Source organism: Macaca thibetana, chromosome 15 (genome assembly GCF_024542745.1).
Source record: "Macaca thibetana thibetana isolate TM-01 chromosome 15, ASM2454274v1, whole genome shotgun sequence".
In the NCBI taxonomy this organism is placed as follows: Eukaryota; Metazoa; Chordata; class Mammalia; order Primates; family Cercopithecidae; genus Macaca; species Macaca thibetana.
This window is the reverse complement of record NC_065592.1, coordinates 80291527-80309163: the sequence shown is the minus strand read 5'-3', so window position 1 is coordinate 80309163 and position 17637 is coordinate 80291527. Positions and strand designations below refer to the sequence as shown.

Here is a 17637-nt window from a genome sequence, read left to right as displayed (position 1 = left end):
TATTCAAAGATTGTTCTTTTGTGACTGTTTTCCAGTACAATTCTATCATCAATAAATGGTATAATGGGTGGGGGGAGGAAGAAAGTACAGAAACATACTACAGCATGGATGAGCCTTGCAACTGTTACCTTAAGTGAAAGAAGCCGGACCAAAAGTAGCATGTTGTTATGTTCCTAGTTATATGCAACATCCAGAATCAGCAAATCCATAGAGACAGAAAGTAAATTAGTGGTAGCCAGCGGCTGCGAGTAGGGAGGAATGAGGAGCAACTAATGGGTATGGGGTTTCTTACTGGGATGACAATGTTCTGGAATTAGTAGTGGTGGTTGCGTGACTTTGGGAATAAATTCAAAACCACTGAATTATATATTTTAGGAGTAAATTGTATGGCATGTGACTTGTATGTCAATAAAATGACTAAATTAAAAACGAAATTTCAAGTATAAATCCACTAAAAATTCAGAATCTGCCATACTTTTGATTGATTAGTTTTGCTTACTCTTGAGGGCCTATCAATGTTTACTGACTAAATGCAAAGAAGGAGAAATAAAGGAGAGATGAAGGCTGGGAATTCTGGGGAGTTTTTTTTTTGTTGTTGTTGTTTGTTTTTGTTTTTGTTTTTTTAAGACAAGAGACACGCTCTGTCGCCCAGGTTGAAGTGATTACAGGTGAGCGTCACCATGCCCAGCGAATTTTTTGTATTTTCAGTAGACATGGGGTTTCACCATGTTGGTCAGGCTGGTGTTGAACTCCTGGCCTCAAGTGATCTGCCCATCTCGGCCTCACAAAGTGCTGGGATTATATGTGTGCGCCACCGCACCCAGTCGAGGGCACTATTTATTTATTTTTGAGACAGGGTTACACTCTGTCGCCTGGGCTACAGTGCAGTGGCTCGATCTCCGCTCACTGCAGCCTCGACCTCCAGGGCTCAGGTGATCCTCCCACCTTAGCCTCCAGGGTAGCTGGGACTACAGGCCCGCGCCATCACTCCCAGCTAATTTTTTTTTTTTTTTGGTGGAAACGTGATTTCACCGTATTGTCCTCCTGGAATCAAGTGATCCACCTGCCTCTGCCTCCCAAAGTGCGAGGATTATAGGCCTGAGCCGCCGCACCCGGCCCACGAGTACTTTTTAAATGCAGGAGTCCTGCTGCCTCTGATATCTCATCCCTTATCACCATGGAAACAATTCTCCTTTTCATAGAATAGTAGACATTTGGGGCGGAGTGGTGGTGGTTGGGGGGGGGGATTTTAGAAAATATCTACTGCATCCAATGCCCTATTCTACAGATGAAAAAGGCCCAGGAGGAGGAGTTTGTTTACTGCCACCCAGTGAGCTGGCAAAGGGGCTAAGATTCAAAATGAGGTTTCCTGCCTTCACATCTCTTCCAGCTGCCCTTTACCTATTCCCTAAACAGTCAGGAGCCATCAAGTTCAGGAATTTGCAGGTGTGCTTCGCTGTGAACTGTGGGGAAGCAGCGTCTTCTCCCCAGAGGCAAGCATGTTGCCTTGTAAAGTTTGATGGCTCTTCACTTGCACACTTACAAAAAAGACTAAGCGTGTGCAACGCCCTGCTGGATGTGTGCGGTGCTAGAGAGCTTGGGGGTGAGGGGAGGACTCTCCCCCTTAAGAAAATCAGTTGATTGAAGAGCTGACATTGTTTTTTAAGTAATACCTGGTTTTTATAAAGTCGTTCCTTCTGTTCCCAAGCTCTTCTGTTTATTCTAGCTACCTTCAATTTGAAAGACTAAAGTTACAACTTCTCAATCCCTACTAATTTCTCTTGTACCTACTGGATTGCTCCAAATCGCGTATTTAGGACTGAACTAGGAAGCCAGTTCAATCCTGAGTCCCCGAGGCAGGCATTGGGTCTTCTATGGAGCCCCTAGACACCTGGAACCTTCTGAACACGCATCCTCCCCTTTCCACTGAGGACTCTGTCCTGCCGCCGAGCCAGGACGAATGCACGGAGGTCACAAGGGAGGTGCCCTTGTAGGCGGGAGGTTTCTGGCCGCTGATGAGGCACCTGTGGGAAACAGCGCTGCACGCTCCCGTCCCTCTCTCATCCGCGGTCAGCAAACTTCTTAGCTGCGTGGAGGGAGGGGCGGTACAAACGCGCTGGGGTGGACGTTGCAAGGCCATCCTCGTTGCTAGGACCCCCCGCCCGCCCCAGTCGGAGATGGGAGGACCGCACCGTCTCACGGTGGGGTGGATTTCTTTTCCCCTTGCGGGTGTGTGTGCGAGGATGGAGGTGGTAAATACAGGTTGGTAGAAGGAGCAAGCCGGGGTGGAGGAAGCTCTTCTGCTTAATTCTCGCCGCGGCAAGGCCCGCGGGCCAGGCGAGGCGGCGAAGGTGCACGAAGGTGCCTCGTGGGCCTGGTGGAGTTGCAGCGGCGCGCAGGCGCAGAGATCCGCCCGCTGCCGGCTCCGCGGTACAAAGAGCGCGCGGCGGATAGCCGGGCGTCCTCGGGACTGAGGGAGCAGTCAGGGCTTCACCAGCCGCGCCGTTCTCACGCGCCGCTTCGGAGTGCAGCCGCAGCCACAGCTGTCTCCCACCCCGGGTGAGAGGCTTGCTGGTCTGCCCCAGCTTCCCCGCCCAGGCGGCGGCCGCAGAGCCCGAAGGCTCCTGTGCGATTCAGGGTTTAATTCTGGCGCTTGCCAGCCGGGGCCGACTCCGCCCCCTGCGCCCCGCCCCTCCCCGAGCTCCGGGTCCGCGGCGGAGCGAGCGAACGGCCGGCAGGTTGGGAAGAGCGGCTGAAGGTGAGTGACGTGGGAGGGTTGCGCTGCGCCCCTTTTCGCTGAGGGTTTGCCCCGGAGCGCCAGGCCCCTACCGCTGCCTCAGGCTGGCCCCCGCGCCGAGCCAACTTGGCGCGCGCTGGGGTCGCACGGTGGCCGTGGGGGTGGCGGAGGGCAGCCCCGCGGGCTCCCGCTCGCCCGGGTGAACCCGGCGGCCTCGGGGCGGTCCTAGGGAGGGGTCCGAGAGGTGGTGTCGGCCCCGCGGCCGTCGGAGTTTGGCGCGCTGTGCAGCGGCGGAGCTCGGCCGGTCTGGAAGACGGAGAGGCGCGCTGGGCACAGAGCAGCGAGAAAGTTCGTACTGGGCCGGCCGGCGGGAAGGTGCGGGCGCCTGCCCGCCCCCGGCCCGGAGCTCTGGCCTTTGGATGCCTCTGGGCCGTTCCCCAGCCCAGGGTGGAATGGGGGACCCTCTCTGAAGCGGCTCTCCGTGAAGTTCGGTGCTGTGCTCTGCAGGAGGGAGTGGCGGTCAAGACCCCTTTATCCTCGGCCCCAGAGGGGCAGGTGGCTTCAGGTCGCCCTCCGCCAACTCCGAGATGGCTCCGGCCAGGGTTGGAGGGCGGGGAGGTGGGGGAGGGGTGTGTGTGGGCGCTGCGGCGCTCAGGGCCTCTGGGGGCAGCCCAGCCGGGCGCGGACAGCGTGGGTTTCGGAGGACCAGCTGTTCCAGGTCGAAGGAAGGTGCAGGGGCCCTTAAGCGGGCTTGCCCCTGAATGTCCCGTTTTCCATGCCGCTTTGGCGAACACGCAGTGGCACTCGCAGCAGCCACTGCCCCTTGACCATTCGTCTTCTTCACCTGGGTCCCGTGGAACTTTCAGAGGCAACTGTTCTTGGTGACTCTTGCAGGTCAGCACGAGCCGTGCTGCACGAGCATGACCTAGTGAAGGCCTTGGCCGTGTTAGCGTTAACAACAATTTATGGCGTCCCCCAGCGCTCGCTTTCTGCACATGGCCTCTACGGAGGGTCAGCCCATCTTATTAAATAATGGATTCTATTAGACCCTGATACCCGAGACTAATAAAGAAGCTTAATCATCCAGATCTATAATCGTGCAATTCCTTTCCTCACCTTCATTGCCCCCCACCTCTGGAGTTGAATGGAAATTAGGGTCTGTTTGCTTATTTTGGATTCCTGAGTTTATTCAAGTTCATTTTTAGGTGGTGTAACAGCTAACTAGCTATTCATCTGCCAGTTTCTCTTTTCATCAAACTTTCTCTACTAAAGTGTTGAGAAGTGCCACGTTTTATTTAAAAAGTTGAAGTGTAATAAAAATTTACTCTTCTAAAGTGTAAAATTCAGTGGTTTTTAATATATCCATAAAGTTATGAAATCATCACTACTATCTAGTTCTGTTTTGTTGCCCCCAAAAAGAAACCCTATACCGATTAGCAGTCATTCTTACATCTCCCAGCCCTTCTCCCTCAATTTAAGGCAGGTACTTAGGAAGTTTTTCCAAGATAGAGGTTGAGTGAGAAAACGAGAGGTTATTACCTTCGGTCCTTTTTCTGTTACTAGGTTTGGGGAAAGGTGCTGCTGAAGCAATGGAAGAAAAATTAAGTATTGACTGTCCTATGGGGAGGTTAAAATGAATAAGGATGGAAGAGAAGCTTCCAGTAGAGGAATAATTGCCTCCTTTAGAGATACACAAATTGGGAATACATTTTATCCCCTTAGGGCACAGGGATGCTCTCTGGACTCTAGACTTGCCTAGTCCATAAATCACTCTAGTCGAGGTTCTATCTCAGCAAAAGTGAGTTCTGGGTGTGTGTGTGTGTGCGCTCTCGGCAGGGAATGTTAGAAGGAAAAAAGACTGTAGGCTTAAAAATAATTTTTTTAAATATCCAAACTGGCCCCAAGGAAAGAAACCAAAAAACCACAGGCAAATGGCTACTGGAATTGATACATTAAAGACTAGTTTCATTTCATGAGTATCGGTGTCTGTTCATAAATAGTTCTGAGTTAGTGTGTGCATACATTAACTTTTTAGCCCAGGTGGGAGGAGGAGGATGGAAAAGGATCTAGTTGGGGACAGTGCAAGGAACTGGGGAGAGGGATGGGAGAATGGCCTAAAGGGGCAGTGCTTGTGGGAGCTGAGGACTGTTAAGATGGAGTAACTGTAGGGTGAGCAGATTCTGAAGCAGCAGAGTGGGTCTGAAAAATTGGACCCTTCACTCTGGCTTTTTGTTGGATAATGTGTGCATGTATTAAAAATCATTTTTAGTAAGGAGAGTTGAAGCCATCCAAATTATGCAATATTCACTACACTTCTCACTCACCCTTCAATAAAAAGTCAACTTGTTTTCAAGTGTTCGGGGAAGTTTTAGGCCTGTTGCATGGGTGAGTTGGCTTATGCCATTTTTTTTTTTTTTTTTGTAATTTAGAACATTGACATAGCAAGACTCCGTCTCTACTTAAAAAATAAAAAATAACCGGGTGTGGTGGCACATACATCTGTAGTCCCAACTACTTGGAAGGCTGAGGCGGGAGGATCACTTGAACCCAGGAGTTTGAGGTTGCAGTGAACTGTGATCATGCCACTGCACTCCAGCCTAGACAACCGAGCAATATCCTCTCTCAAAACAAGAGGAAGAGCTGTACCATAGGCATACGTCTCCCACACCCCACACCCCCGCCAATGGAGTTTCGCTCTTGTCACCCAGGCTACAGTGTAATGGCACAGTATCAGCTCACTGCAACCTCTGCCTCCCAGGTTTAAGCGATTCTCCTGCCTCAGTCTTCCAGGTAGCTGGGATTACAGGCATCTGCCACCATGCCCGGCTAATTTTTTTTTTTTTTTTTTTTTTTTTTTTTGAGACAGAGTCTTGCTCTGTTGCCAGGCTGGAGTGCAGTAGTGAGATCTTGGCTCACTGCAACCTTTCCACCTCCTGGGTTCAAGCGATTCTCCTGCCTCAGCCTCCTGAGTAGCTGGGACTGTAGGCACGTGCCACCACACCCAGCTAATTTTTGTATTTTTAGTAGAGGCAGGGTTTCACTATGTTGGCCAGGATGGTCTCAATCTCTTGACATCGTGATGCACCCACCTCAGCCTCCCAAAGTGTTGGGATTCCAGGCGTGAGCCACCACGCCAATTTTTGTATTTTCAGTAGAGACGGGGTTTCGCCATGTTGGCCAGGCTGGTCTGGAACTCCTGACATCAGGTTATCTATCCGCCTCTGACTCCCAAAGTGTTGGGATTACAGGCGTGAGCCACCCAGCTTGGCCCTTTTTTTTTTTTTTTCCCCCGAGATGGGGTTTGTTCTTGTTGCCCAGGCTGGAGTGCAATGGCGTGATCTCAGCTCACTGCAACCTCTGCCTCCCAGGTTCAAGCGATTCTCCTGCCTCAACCTCCTGAGTAGCTGGGATTACAGGCATGCACCACCATGCCCGGCTAATTTTGTATGTTTAGTAGAGATGGGGTTTCTCCATGTTAGTCAGGCTGGTCTCGAACTCCCAACCTCAGGTAATCTGCCATGCCTTGGCCCCCCAAAGTGCTGGGATTACAGGCGTGAGCCACCGCGCCTGGCCCATAGCTGTACATCTTAAGAGTACATCTTCACAAAGTGAACGTAAACATATAACAAGTACCCAGGTAAAGAACCAAAATATTGCCAGCATTGCAGAAGTGCCCCTATACTCTTGTCCAATCACTGCCCCTCCCGAAGAGTAACCGTTATACCAACTGTGGATAGATTTGTCTGTTTTCATGCTCTACACAAACTCACACAGTATATAGCTTTTAGTATCCGGGTTTCTTTCTCTCAACATGATATTTGTGAGATTCAGCTGTGTTGTTGCTTGTGGCTGTACAATTATTTTCACTGCTGTGTAATATTCAATTGTATGACTACAATTTATCAATTTTTAGGGTTGAGGGGCATTTGCATAGTTTCCAATTTCTTCCATGGCAAATAGTGTGACTTTGAACATTCTAATTCTAGTATATGTCTTGATACACAACACCCAATACAAATGTGTACATTTGTACAAATTCTATTCAGAAGCAGAATTTCTAAGTTCTGAACTAGGATTCAGTTTAGAGGATATGGTCAAGCGGATTTCTGATGTGGTTGTAGAGTTTATACTTCTACCCGCAGTGTGAGAGAGTTCTGTGGCATCCTTTTTAAATTGGAAGAGCAGTAGATCTGCAGAGTTTGGCACATGGACAAAATATGACCTATTTATTGTTATTATTTTTGGAGACGGAGTCTCGCTCTGTCACCAGGCTGAGTGCAGTGGTGCGATCTGGACTCACTGGAACCTCTGCCTCTCGAGTTCAAGCGATTCTCCTGCCTCAGCCTCCGGAGTAGCTGGAACTACATTCACATGCACCACACCCAGCTAATTTTTGTACTTTTAGTAGACACAGGATTTCACCATGTTGACCCAGATGGTCTCCATCTCCTGACCTCGTGATCTGCCCACCTCAGCCTCCCAAAATGCTGGGATTACAGGCGTGAGCCACCGGCCCATTATGACCTGTATTTAACCCATCCTAGCAGACTAATTATTTGTTGTCTTCACTTCCAGTGCTTTTCCATGTCTGTTCATGTTTTTATGAAGTCACAATTCTAATATTCAATTTTGTATTTTGTTTCTTAACACAATATCTTAATATTGCTTTAGTCTCTATGACTTTTTAGTCCCTGAATGTGTCTAAGGATATGCTTTCATTTAATAATCCTCTCATTAGAAATGTGTGTTAATTTCTGGTGTTTTACTAGTACATACTGTTGTGGAAATCATCTTTGTGCGTACAGTATTTACCTCCGTCTTGGGTATTTCATAAATTTGAGATTTTTGTTTATGTGGCTTGAGATCTTTATTGTTAAACTGCTGCCTGCAGAGTTGTCCTTGAACCTAATATGGAATTGGTTAAAGAAATCTTTTTTTTTTTAATTTTAAATTTTTTTGAGACAGAATATCATTGTGTCACCCAGGCTGGAGTGCAGTGACAGGATCAGAGCTCACTGTAACTGTGAACTCCTAGGCCCAAGCAATCCTCCCGCCTCAGCCTGCCTGCCGAGTAGCTGGGACTACGGGCACGTGCCACTGTGCTCAGCTAATTTTTCCTTTTTTTTTTTTTTAATTGAAGAGACAGGGTCTTGCTAGGTTGTCCAGGCAGGTCTCAAACTCCTGGCCTCAAACAATCCTCCCTCCTTGGCCTCCTAAAAGTGCTGGCACACAGGTGTGAGCCATTGCACCCAGTCTAAGAAATCTTTAAATTGCTAATACATTACCTGCAAAAGGGTGTCTCATTGGGTTAAACTGCAATTCTGAAAATAATGGTGAGGTTGACCCTGATAACTTTTTAAAAAATAGCATAAATTGAACTTTTGTGGCAGTTTCATTTACCGATCACTTACTAGTTTTCTTTATATGATACTGTTTGCAAAGGTATTGAGCCCAGAGCTTGAAAGGATATAAGAAGGATCATACCATTAAGTAGTTGATTGTCCAGAAATTGTATCTAAGAATTAAAAATACCAGTTAGGCAAAATTCTTATACATGACCAAGGAGTGTTTATTCTACAAATGCAGTGCTTGTTTAAGTTCTGAGGGAGAAATCTTTTTTGTCTGGATGGTTAGGAGTTGCTTCCCCGAAAAGTAAGACTTGAGCTTAGCTTTAAGGAATCTAGAAATTGGCTAGGGAGCAGACATCACTAAAGAGACACTGAGCCTTCTCAAGGAGAGAGATCAACGGTGCACAGGGAGAGCCCCAGTTGACCACTGGACAGTGGGGTCGGTGATGCTGGCTTCCTTACCATTCTTTTTCTGGAAGATGCCAAAAATAAGTGAACTAATATATAGGCAGAAAAAAGTACTTAGAGCTTTTTGGGAGAAAGCTGTTTGGTGCATTCTAGTCAGCATCATGGAGTTTAATGGTAAACACCTGCCAGAGATTAGAATGCAGTAGGCTGCTTCTTTGCCTAATTGTAGATCTTAACTCCTCTCCTTTCCCCTCAGGTAAAATTCAGTGATAATTTCTCTAAGATGAAGGCTACTAGACCAGCCTTCATTCAGAATAAGCCAGTATCACTTAACTTTAGTAAACAGTACTTAAATTTCTATTATGTGCAAGGCCTTGGTGGGGGAAATCAGAGACTAGAAAGCTAAGAGTTCATAGGGAATGAATGTATAATGATGCAAAATCATATTAAGAATAGGCAAAATGATAGAAATACCCAATATTGATATGAAAAGTTCACTCTGGAAAGGAAGGAGATGGAGAAATTAATGCTGAGTAGAGAGATCCGGGTGATATGCCTTGAAAAATGTGTACAGGTGGGAATTAGAGTAAAGGGCACTGCATTTAGGCAATAGGTTTTGAAAAAGTAAAAGTTGGCAGTGCTTGATACATAATACCATGGTCAGTCATATGCTTGGAGACCCAGGTGAATGGCAATTTGAGGTTGTACCTTTCCTCCTGTGACTTGTGACTGCCAAGCCAGCCTGGTGATCTCTGGAAATATTGCAGGTGTAGGCCCAGGCTGGCTACTTTTAATCTAGGATCTATTGCTTGCTCTGTGACCTTTGACACAGTTACTGAACCTCTATGTGTGTCAATTTCCCATTTATAAACAGGGATAATAAAAGCACCTCCTTTATTGGGTGCTTGTGAGGATTGAATGAGTTAAAACCAACTCTGTTGGTTGAGGCAATCACAAACCTGTCCAGACTCAAGAACACTTAGAAGGGTGGCTGGTATACAGTAAGTTTTAAACATGTTTGCTGTTATTCCCTTAATTTTTAAATATCTGAATTTTAAAATTTCTAATACACATAGTGTAAATAATATAAACCACAAGAGTTTAAAATAAAAACAAAACTCATCACTCTTGTCTGGTCCCAACTCAGCTACAGTCTTGGTTTAGGTGTGATAACTGCTGTTTCTGTTTTTAGTTCTTCTAGTTGTTATTTTAAGCAAATTAGCCCCCAAAATTTAGTGGCTTAAAAATTTGTTTTATGGTATTCTGAATTCTGTGGATCAGGGATTCAGGCAGGGCTGGGTGATTCTGCTGCTTTTGGTGTTGACTGAGGTCATTCCCTGGTACCCAGCTGGTGGATGTTCTGGTCCACAGGGTCCAAAAAGGCTTCGCTCCCGTGACTTGCTGCCTTGGTGGGACTAGCTGGAATGCTGGGCTCAGCAATGACTGTTGAGCAGAGCACCTACACATGTTGACTTCATTTGTCTTCATGGCAACTACGTGTCTTCGTGGTGACTTCAGCATGGTGGCTCCAGGTAGTTGAACTTGTGTGGCAGCAGGCTTCCCTCATGTATTGCTAAGAGTTCTCCAGAGAAGCATAACCAATAGTGTGTGTGTGTGTATATATACATACATATGTGTGTATACATATATATGTGTATGTATACACATGCATTGTGTGTATATATACACACAACACACACGCACACACACACACGAGATTTTTAAAACAAGGAATTGGCTTATTCAGTTTAGAGGCTGGCTAGTCCTAAATCTGCAGTGTGGGCCGACAGATGGAGACCAGGAGAATCTAGAAGAAGACTGAAGGTGGTCTGCTGGAGAATTCCCTCTAGCTCAGGGAGGCTGGTCTTTTTGTTCAGTTCATACCTTCAGCTGTTTGGGTGAGGCCCACCCACATTATGGAGGGCAGTCTCTTTTACCCATAGTTACCTAATTTAAATGTGAATCTCATCTGAAAACATCCTCCAAGTCAACACATAAAATTAACCATCACACCGTGCTACGAGCACCTCGGGCAAACCAGTTGGAAGCTGCATGGCCCTTTATGACATAGTGTCAGAAGTTACATAACTTCCCTTTTGCCAAACTGTTGGTTGTAGCACAAAACTTGCTCAGATTCAAGAAGAGGGGACATCGACCTGCCACTTGATGGGAGTGTCAAAGAATTTGCAGTATAAAATATACTGCTAGTCTATCCTTGGGTTCATAAATTTGACAGTATCTGTTAATTTCCTGCTAAGGAAGAAGTGGAATTTATATTCCCTCACACCTTTCTTTCCTCTTCTGTCTCCTAGTTTTTATTAGATATCTTATTATTTTTGTCTTATTATTTTTAGTTGTCTTCTTTTGGTTACCTTTCTGATTTAAATAAAGCAGTCTATTCTTTACCAGACCATAGAGATATGGAAAACTCAGGTTCGTTGAATGGTATGGTGTTGGGGAGGGACACGGCAGAAAAACAGCAAAATTGCCTTGAATGGGGGATGCTTGACAATGAGGCTCTTGTTAAAACACTGCAGCCACTAGAGATGGGAATTGTCTATGAGCATGTCCTCTTTGTGAGCCTAGCAGGTGGCATAATTTAAGTTTTTATTTTCTCTCTTTGGCTTTTAAACTCAGATACCTGTTTACCTTTTCCTTCCCTGCACTTTGCATTTAAATTATGAATGCTGGAAGCAAATGATATTTTCATCAATGACGAATCTTATTACAAACACATGGCTGAGTTGAGTGTTTGTATGTGGATGTGCATGCAGAAAAACCTGTCAGAAATAGGTGCTCTCTTGCTTTTTTCATTACCAAAGCAATCAGTTAATTGGAAACAGTGTCAGGAGCCCTGTAACTCTGTTGGGGGTGTTTTGGGTTTTTTCTTTTTTTGAATTCATTTAGTTAATATAATTGAGCAATGGGGCTTAGTTTAACTCTCAGAACACATAACTAATCCCTTTTTATAATTATCTGATCACCCAAGAAACACATAAGAACCTCTAGTCTTGTTGGTTTGCATTCATTGTATATTGCAGATATAACCTCTTTTGATATTTGTCTTATTAATAAAATATGGCTTGGTTAGTGGCAAGAATGTAAATTTGTGTTTGATATCTGCATAATATTTTTGGCTAAATTTTTTCAGATTTCTGTTGTTAATTCTGACTGGTTCACCCTTTGGCCTTGGGGAAAAATAGAATAAAAGCAATTAGAACAAAAGTAGATACTTTGGGAGGCCAAGGCAGGCAGATCACTCGAGGTCAGGAGTTCAAGACCAGCCATGGCCAACGTGGCAAAACCACGTCTGTACTAAAAATACAAAAATTAGCTGGGCTTGGTGGTGCACACCTGTAGTCCCAGCTACTTGGGAGGCTGTGGCAGGAGAACTGCTTGAACCCGGGAGGTGGATGTTGCAGTGAGCCAAAATCACGCCACTGTATTCCAGCCTGGGTGACAGAGCGAGACTCCATCTCAAAGAACAAAAGTAGAAATGAAACCTGAATACTGTATTCACCTTTTCTCTTTTCCTCCCTCCTTCTCTCCTTCTCTCCTTCCCTCCCTCCCTCCCTCCCTCCCTCCCTTCCCTCCTTCCTTTCTTCCTTCCTTCCTTTCTTCCTTCCTTCCTTCCTTCCTTCCTTCCTTCCTTCCTCAGTCCCTCCCTATTCATGTTAATAGAGCTGCTTTTTCCTATAAAAATAATAGCTTCAGGGTAGCCCTTTTTAGGGATGGGCTTATTCCTGTTATGAGGTGGTTCAGTTCAGTGTTCTGCCAAATACTCCCTCATTTCCTTTACGCAAATGGAGCCGCAGACCAATCTGACCATCTTGGTGTCATATCCCCTTCTAGTCACAACTCTTACCCCAGGGGTATCCTTACATCTAATATCATAGATCAATTTAGTCAGTTTTTGAACTTCATGTACCTGAGATCACAGAGCATGTACTCTTTTGTGTCTAGCTTCCCTCCATGTTATATTTGTGAGATTGATCCATGTTGTACGTGGTTATGGGTTCATGCTTATTGCTGTATAGAGTTCCATCATGTGAATACTGCTATTCATCCTATCGTAGATGTACACTGGGTTTCCAGTTTTGGACCAGTATGAACAGTACTGTCATGAATGATTTTGTATTTTCTGGTGAATATATCTACACATTTAAGTTAGATGTAGATCTAGGAGTGCAATTTTTGGGCCATGCATTTCAGCTGGAGTAGATACTGTCAAAGTGGTTTTATGAAGTGATATTGCCAACAGTGGTGTATGAGTTTCAGTTGCTCCACAGTGCTTATTATTGTCTGTTGTCTTATTTTAACTAATCTAGTAAACGTGTGTTATTGATTCCCTGGATGACTAATGAAGATGAACACCTCAAAAAGGGTTCATACTTTTTATTTTATTGCATAGCAAAGTAGAAAAACAAAGCCAATTAAATAACTCATCTAGAGACATTGTATCAGTTCTTTAACGACTCTAGCTTTCCTGTTTCTCTACACTCATTCATTGTGGTTTTTTCTTTTAGTTTTATGAGAGATGTATTTCAAGGAATTTACTTCTAATGAAAATTTAAAGAACAGAGAAGTTTTTGGATAACTCTACTAGTTCTGAGAATTAAGGTATTTAAAGGGTGAAGCTTTGCTTGTACTGTATTACTCTTTCAGGTTTTCTAATTTGCTAAATCAATCTATTGATTTTTGCCTTTCACTTTGATATTTTCATAGGAGAATTTGAATCATGTTCTGTAGTTTCCAGGAATTAAATTTCCACATAAATGTAAAAGAAAACTTGAGAAGCTGATGCACAATTTTTTAAACGGTAAAAGAGGAATTGTTAACATAGGGATAAGCTAGATAGTGTGAGGCGTCAATAGCAGTGCTGTAAGTTTTTGTAACTTCTTAGCAAGTGAAATGGGTAGTTTCAAGGAAAACTCACATATGGTTTGATGTGTTTGAGTTTGTTTTAATTTATTTTCTGTTGACATTTTGAAATTTCTTCCTCTAGCTTTATTCTGGGCACCTGTTTTATCCTCTCAGTTGTTTCTTTTTAAGACCGGTATGCCTCTTTAGGAATCCAACATGCCACTGTCATCTAGCTTTGTACGTCTGTGCATATATTCCATCTTCCCTTAAATATTATTGGAGTATTGCTGATCACGGAATAGACACAAGGTAGTCTTAAATATCTGTAAGGTACTTACAGGTATTGTTTGACCTCTTGGTGGCAAGACTATGTCCTGGGTCGAATAATCTAAAGGGTTTTTGGAGAATTCAGGCTTCTGACCTTGAAGGCGAATAAGATTTCTCTGCCTCCAGAGACACCACACTTTTAATTCCTTTTGGAGTTATAATTCAGGAGTAGGAGGAAAGTTTGCTAAATTCCTATGAAGGAAAGTTGATTGAGAGACATGATTGAAGATTGCTTAATTCATCGCGGTTTCTCAGCTCTGACATGTTTCAGTAACAGTTGGGAGAAGCGATTCAAATTACTGCTGATGAAAGTTGTATATTGTTTTTACTTTTTTAAAGTTTAGGGAATTCAGGGCTAGCTCCCAAATGAGATCATATGAACTTAGTGATGTTCTTTCTGGTGGGTCTTTATTAGAGTCAGTGAGGAGGGAAGGGGAGCGGTTTTGGCTGTAGAGTGGGATCTGAAAATTGTTCGTAATGCTGGGAATGACAGAAATGTGGGTGGGAGGTGCAGTGCAGAGACACTGGCTTGAGGAATAGCAAGGCCTTTTATGATGTGCCCAGGTGGGAGGGGAGTTACTAGGTTATACTTCATAGACATTCAGAAATATTTGTTGAATGAATATGGATCATTTTATCAGTAGCATACTAAGGCTGTCAGATCTGCATGAAGCTATTGATTCAGTAGTTATCATTATAGTGGCTTAGCCCACTGGGTGGTACCTGTCCTTCAGTGTTATGAAGAGATTTGTCCTAATGAGGTTTGACCCCAGCTGCCCTGCCAGGTGTGCATCTGAGTGTGGTTTCTGTTCTTCACCACCCTCTACACACACACACACACACCCTTCTTGTGTTTTTTGGTGAGCTTAGAGCCATGAGGGAGCTATTAGTTATCCTTCCAAAATTCAGCAAGCTGCTTGTTTTTGTTTTTGTTTTTGTTTTTGTTTTTGAGACAGAGTCTCGCTCTGTCCCCCAGGCTGGAGTGCAGTGGTGTGATCTCAGCTACTGCAACTTCCGACTCCCTGGTTCAAGTGATTATCCTGCTTCAGCTTCCCAAGTAGCTGGGATTGCAGGCATGCACCACCATGCCTAGCTAATTTTTGTAGTTTGAGTAGAGACAGGGTTTCACCATGTTGGCCATGTTGGGCTCGATTTCCTGACCTCATGATCTGCCCACCTCGGCCTCCCATAATGCTGGGATTATAGGCGTGAGCCACTGTGGCTGGGCTGCAAGCTGTGTTTTGTCAGGACAGTTTTGATTAGTTTTTAGATTAATAAAGAACACTGTTTCTTTTTGTTTCTTTTTTAGGTTTATTTTAGCCAACCTCAGGAAACAAAAGCCTACTGTTAGGATATTCATGGGAAAATAGGGAAACCTAATTGGAAGCTTTTTTTTTTTTCCTTTTAGTGAAATCCTATGTGCTTATAGAGCTTTTTCACACTTTCTAGAGAAGGTAAGCATCTCTTATACTGAGAAAGAGAGGGAATAATATGTCTGGGCTCAGTTCTGCCTGTTGTGGGGAAGGGTGTGCCAGTGGCTCACCTTTTGAGGTTAAGAATGAGTAATAAGACCTTGAGGATTTTTTTCTTTTTCTTTTCTTTTCTTTTCTTTTTTTTTTTTTTTTTGAGACAGAGTCTTGCTGTCGCCCAGGCTGGAGTGCAGTGGTGTGCTCTCGGCTCACTGGAACCTCCGCCTCCCAGGTTCAAGCAGTTCTCCCGCCTCAGCCTCTCAAGTAGCTGGAATTACGGAGTGCCCCACTGTGCCTAGCTAATTTTTGTATTTTTACTAGAGACGGAGTTTCACATTATTGACCAGGCTGGTGTTGAACTCCTGACCTCAAGTGATCCACCTGCCTCAGCCTTCCAAAGTGCTGGGATTACAGGTATGAGCCACTGCACCCGGCCAACCTTGAGGGTTCTTAGCCATCCTCAAATGACCTGATAAAGTAGCCTTAGTACTGTGGAAAAAACTGTCACTCTTTCATGCTTTGTCAACTTTGATAGCAAAAGGAGGAAACACTGCTAAAGGGGCTTGACGTTTGTATAGTTTATGAATCATTTTCTTGGGAACGTTTCAAAGAAAGTGTTGTAAACCTCTGACCTCACATCCAGTTTGACCAGATAACTGTGCTTACCTGTTTAGGAGGCCCATCTGATTTGAGTCCTGGCTTAAAGCAATTGTTCACATGTTGAAGTCTGTATTTAAGCTCAGGTCCCAGGCTGGGTTGTTTCATCCTGAGCCTCCCCTTCTCCCTTCTTGACCCCCAGTGACCCAGGGCAGTTTTTACTTTCCCGCTTCTTCCTGGCTTTTTACCTTTATTTTTTGGCCAGACACTTCAAGGGGATCTGATTCAATCTAGGCTAGGGGTTAGGAGCATGGGTTTGGGAGCATGGGTTCTAGAATCGAAACTCTACTATTTCCTGCCAGGTGTATGTTTTGTTTGCTTCTTTGTGTTTGGAAAGAAATATTACTATCATTCCATGGTGTTTAAGTGTGTAAGGAGGAGAAGCTGGGAGGAAGATGAAGGAAGACCTAGGATGTGGTATTTCTGGACTATAAAACTCCCTAGGAAAAGTCCCCAAAGAGCCACCTCATTTACTTTAGGCCAGAGGAGCAGAGAAAGGGCAGTGACCCTAGATGAGATACAGTGAACAAGAGAAGTAGAACTCTGGCAGGAAGTAAAGGGTAGAGGCAGGCTCAGAGACCCAAGTCTTGTAGGAAACCATAACTCCATGAAGCCTATGTGGACTTTCTTAGCATTGTGTTAAATTTTTTTTTTTTTTTTTTTGAGACAGAGTTTCACTCTTGTTGCCCAGGCTGGAGTGCGATGGCGTGATCTCGGCTCACCACAAACTCCGCCTTCCAGGTTCAAACAATTCTCCTGCCTCAGCCTCCCGAGTAGCTGGGATTACAGGCATGTACCACCACGCCTGGCTAATTTTGTACGTTTAGTAGAAACGAGGTTTCTTCATGTTGGTCAGGCTGGTCTCAAACTCCTGACCTCAGGTGATCTGCCTGCCTTGGCCTCCCAAAGTGCTGGGATTATAGGCATGAGCCACTGCATCTGGCGTCTTTCAGCTTTTACTAGGCACCTTATAATTGTGTCTTTTCCCCCAAAGCCCACTCTCACCACAGCCTCTGGATATCAAGATCTGTCAGCCTTATCTTAGTAAGTGTTCTGAGTTTCTCTGGACTTGCAACTTGTCAGGATCTGCCACAAATTTGTAAGAGGTGGTGTTGAGTATTTTCCTTCAGAAATTAAGTTTTTAATTCTTGTATATTTTCATGAGAGTAGCTATGAGAGGAGTCTTAACTTTGGGTATTGTTTCTCTTTGGCTTCTAGAAAAAAGTTTGAGAGGTCTAGTAATTTTCATCAAATTCTTTTTTAAGCAGTCATTTGTGAAACTATTCACATCCTCAGATCTTGGTAAGATTTCCCATGCAGAGACTAATACTAAAAAGCTAAAGAAGAACCTGGACTTTTTGGAATGATTTTGATCTCTCATAAAATCCCAAACAATTATATTTCCTTATTTTGCCAGGAGACTAGTATGCCGGTTAAGTTTATAACCTCGATCCTTGTTTTATTCTCCATCAGTTAGAGATTAATTACATGCCTTTGGAATGGCAAGCTGTTGAACCTTGTCGTCTTTGAACGTACTATTGTTCTCAATAAGGTCTTTTAAAGGTCAAACAAGTCATTTAGATTTTTCTCCTCCCCTTAAATCATGCATTTATAAGGCAAAAACTTAATGATCATTCATTCCATTCCATTGATCATTGAAACAGCTTTAAAAATGAAGTGGTTTCATTACTTACATTAGTCTAGTTATGCTCAGTGACTTAAAACAATATATTTTAATTTCTAGACTTAATGAGCCACTCTACTCTGGGACATACTTATGGTAGAGGGTAAGAAAGGAAATGACCATGGCCGGGTGCGGTGGCTCACG

General features: G+C 44.4%; 2 protein-coding genes across 6 annotated transcripts in view; one reads left to right on the top strand and one right to left on the bottom strand.

The window, feature by feature from the left end:
- The window catches only part of LOC126937902 (putative COBW domain-containing protein 7), a 952477-nt gene that overhangs the window by 379589 nt on the left and 555251 nt on the right, over positions 1 to 17637 (bottom strand). The window lies entirely within an intron of this gene.
- Positions 2698 to 17637, top strand: part of KANK1 (KN motif and ankyrin repeat domains 1) — a 239180-nt gene continuing 224240 nt past the window's right edge. For 3 of the 5 annotated variants that reach the window (XM_050761735.1, XM_050761738.1, XM_050761737.1), the window contains exon 1: positions 2738 to 2758. The gene's annotated coding sequence lies outside the window, so the exon portion shown is untranslated. Of the gene's footprint in view, positions 2759 to 17637 lie in introns of all 5 variants that reach the window. The other 2 variants (XM_050761741.1, XM_050761736.1) reach the window with 1 other exon arrangement.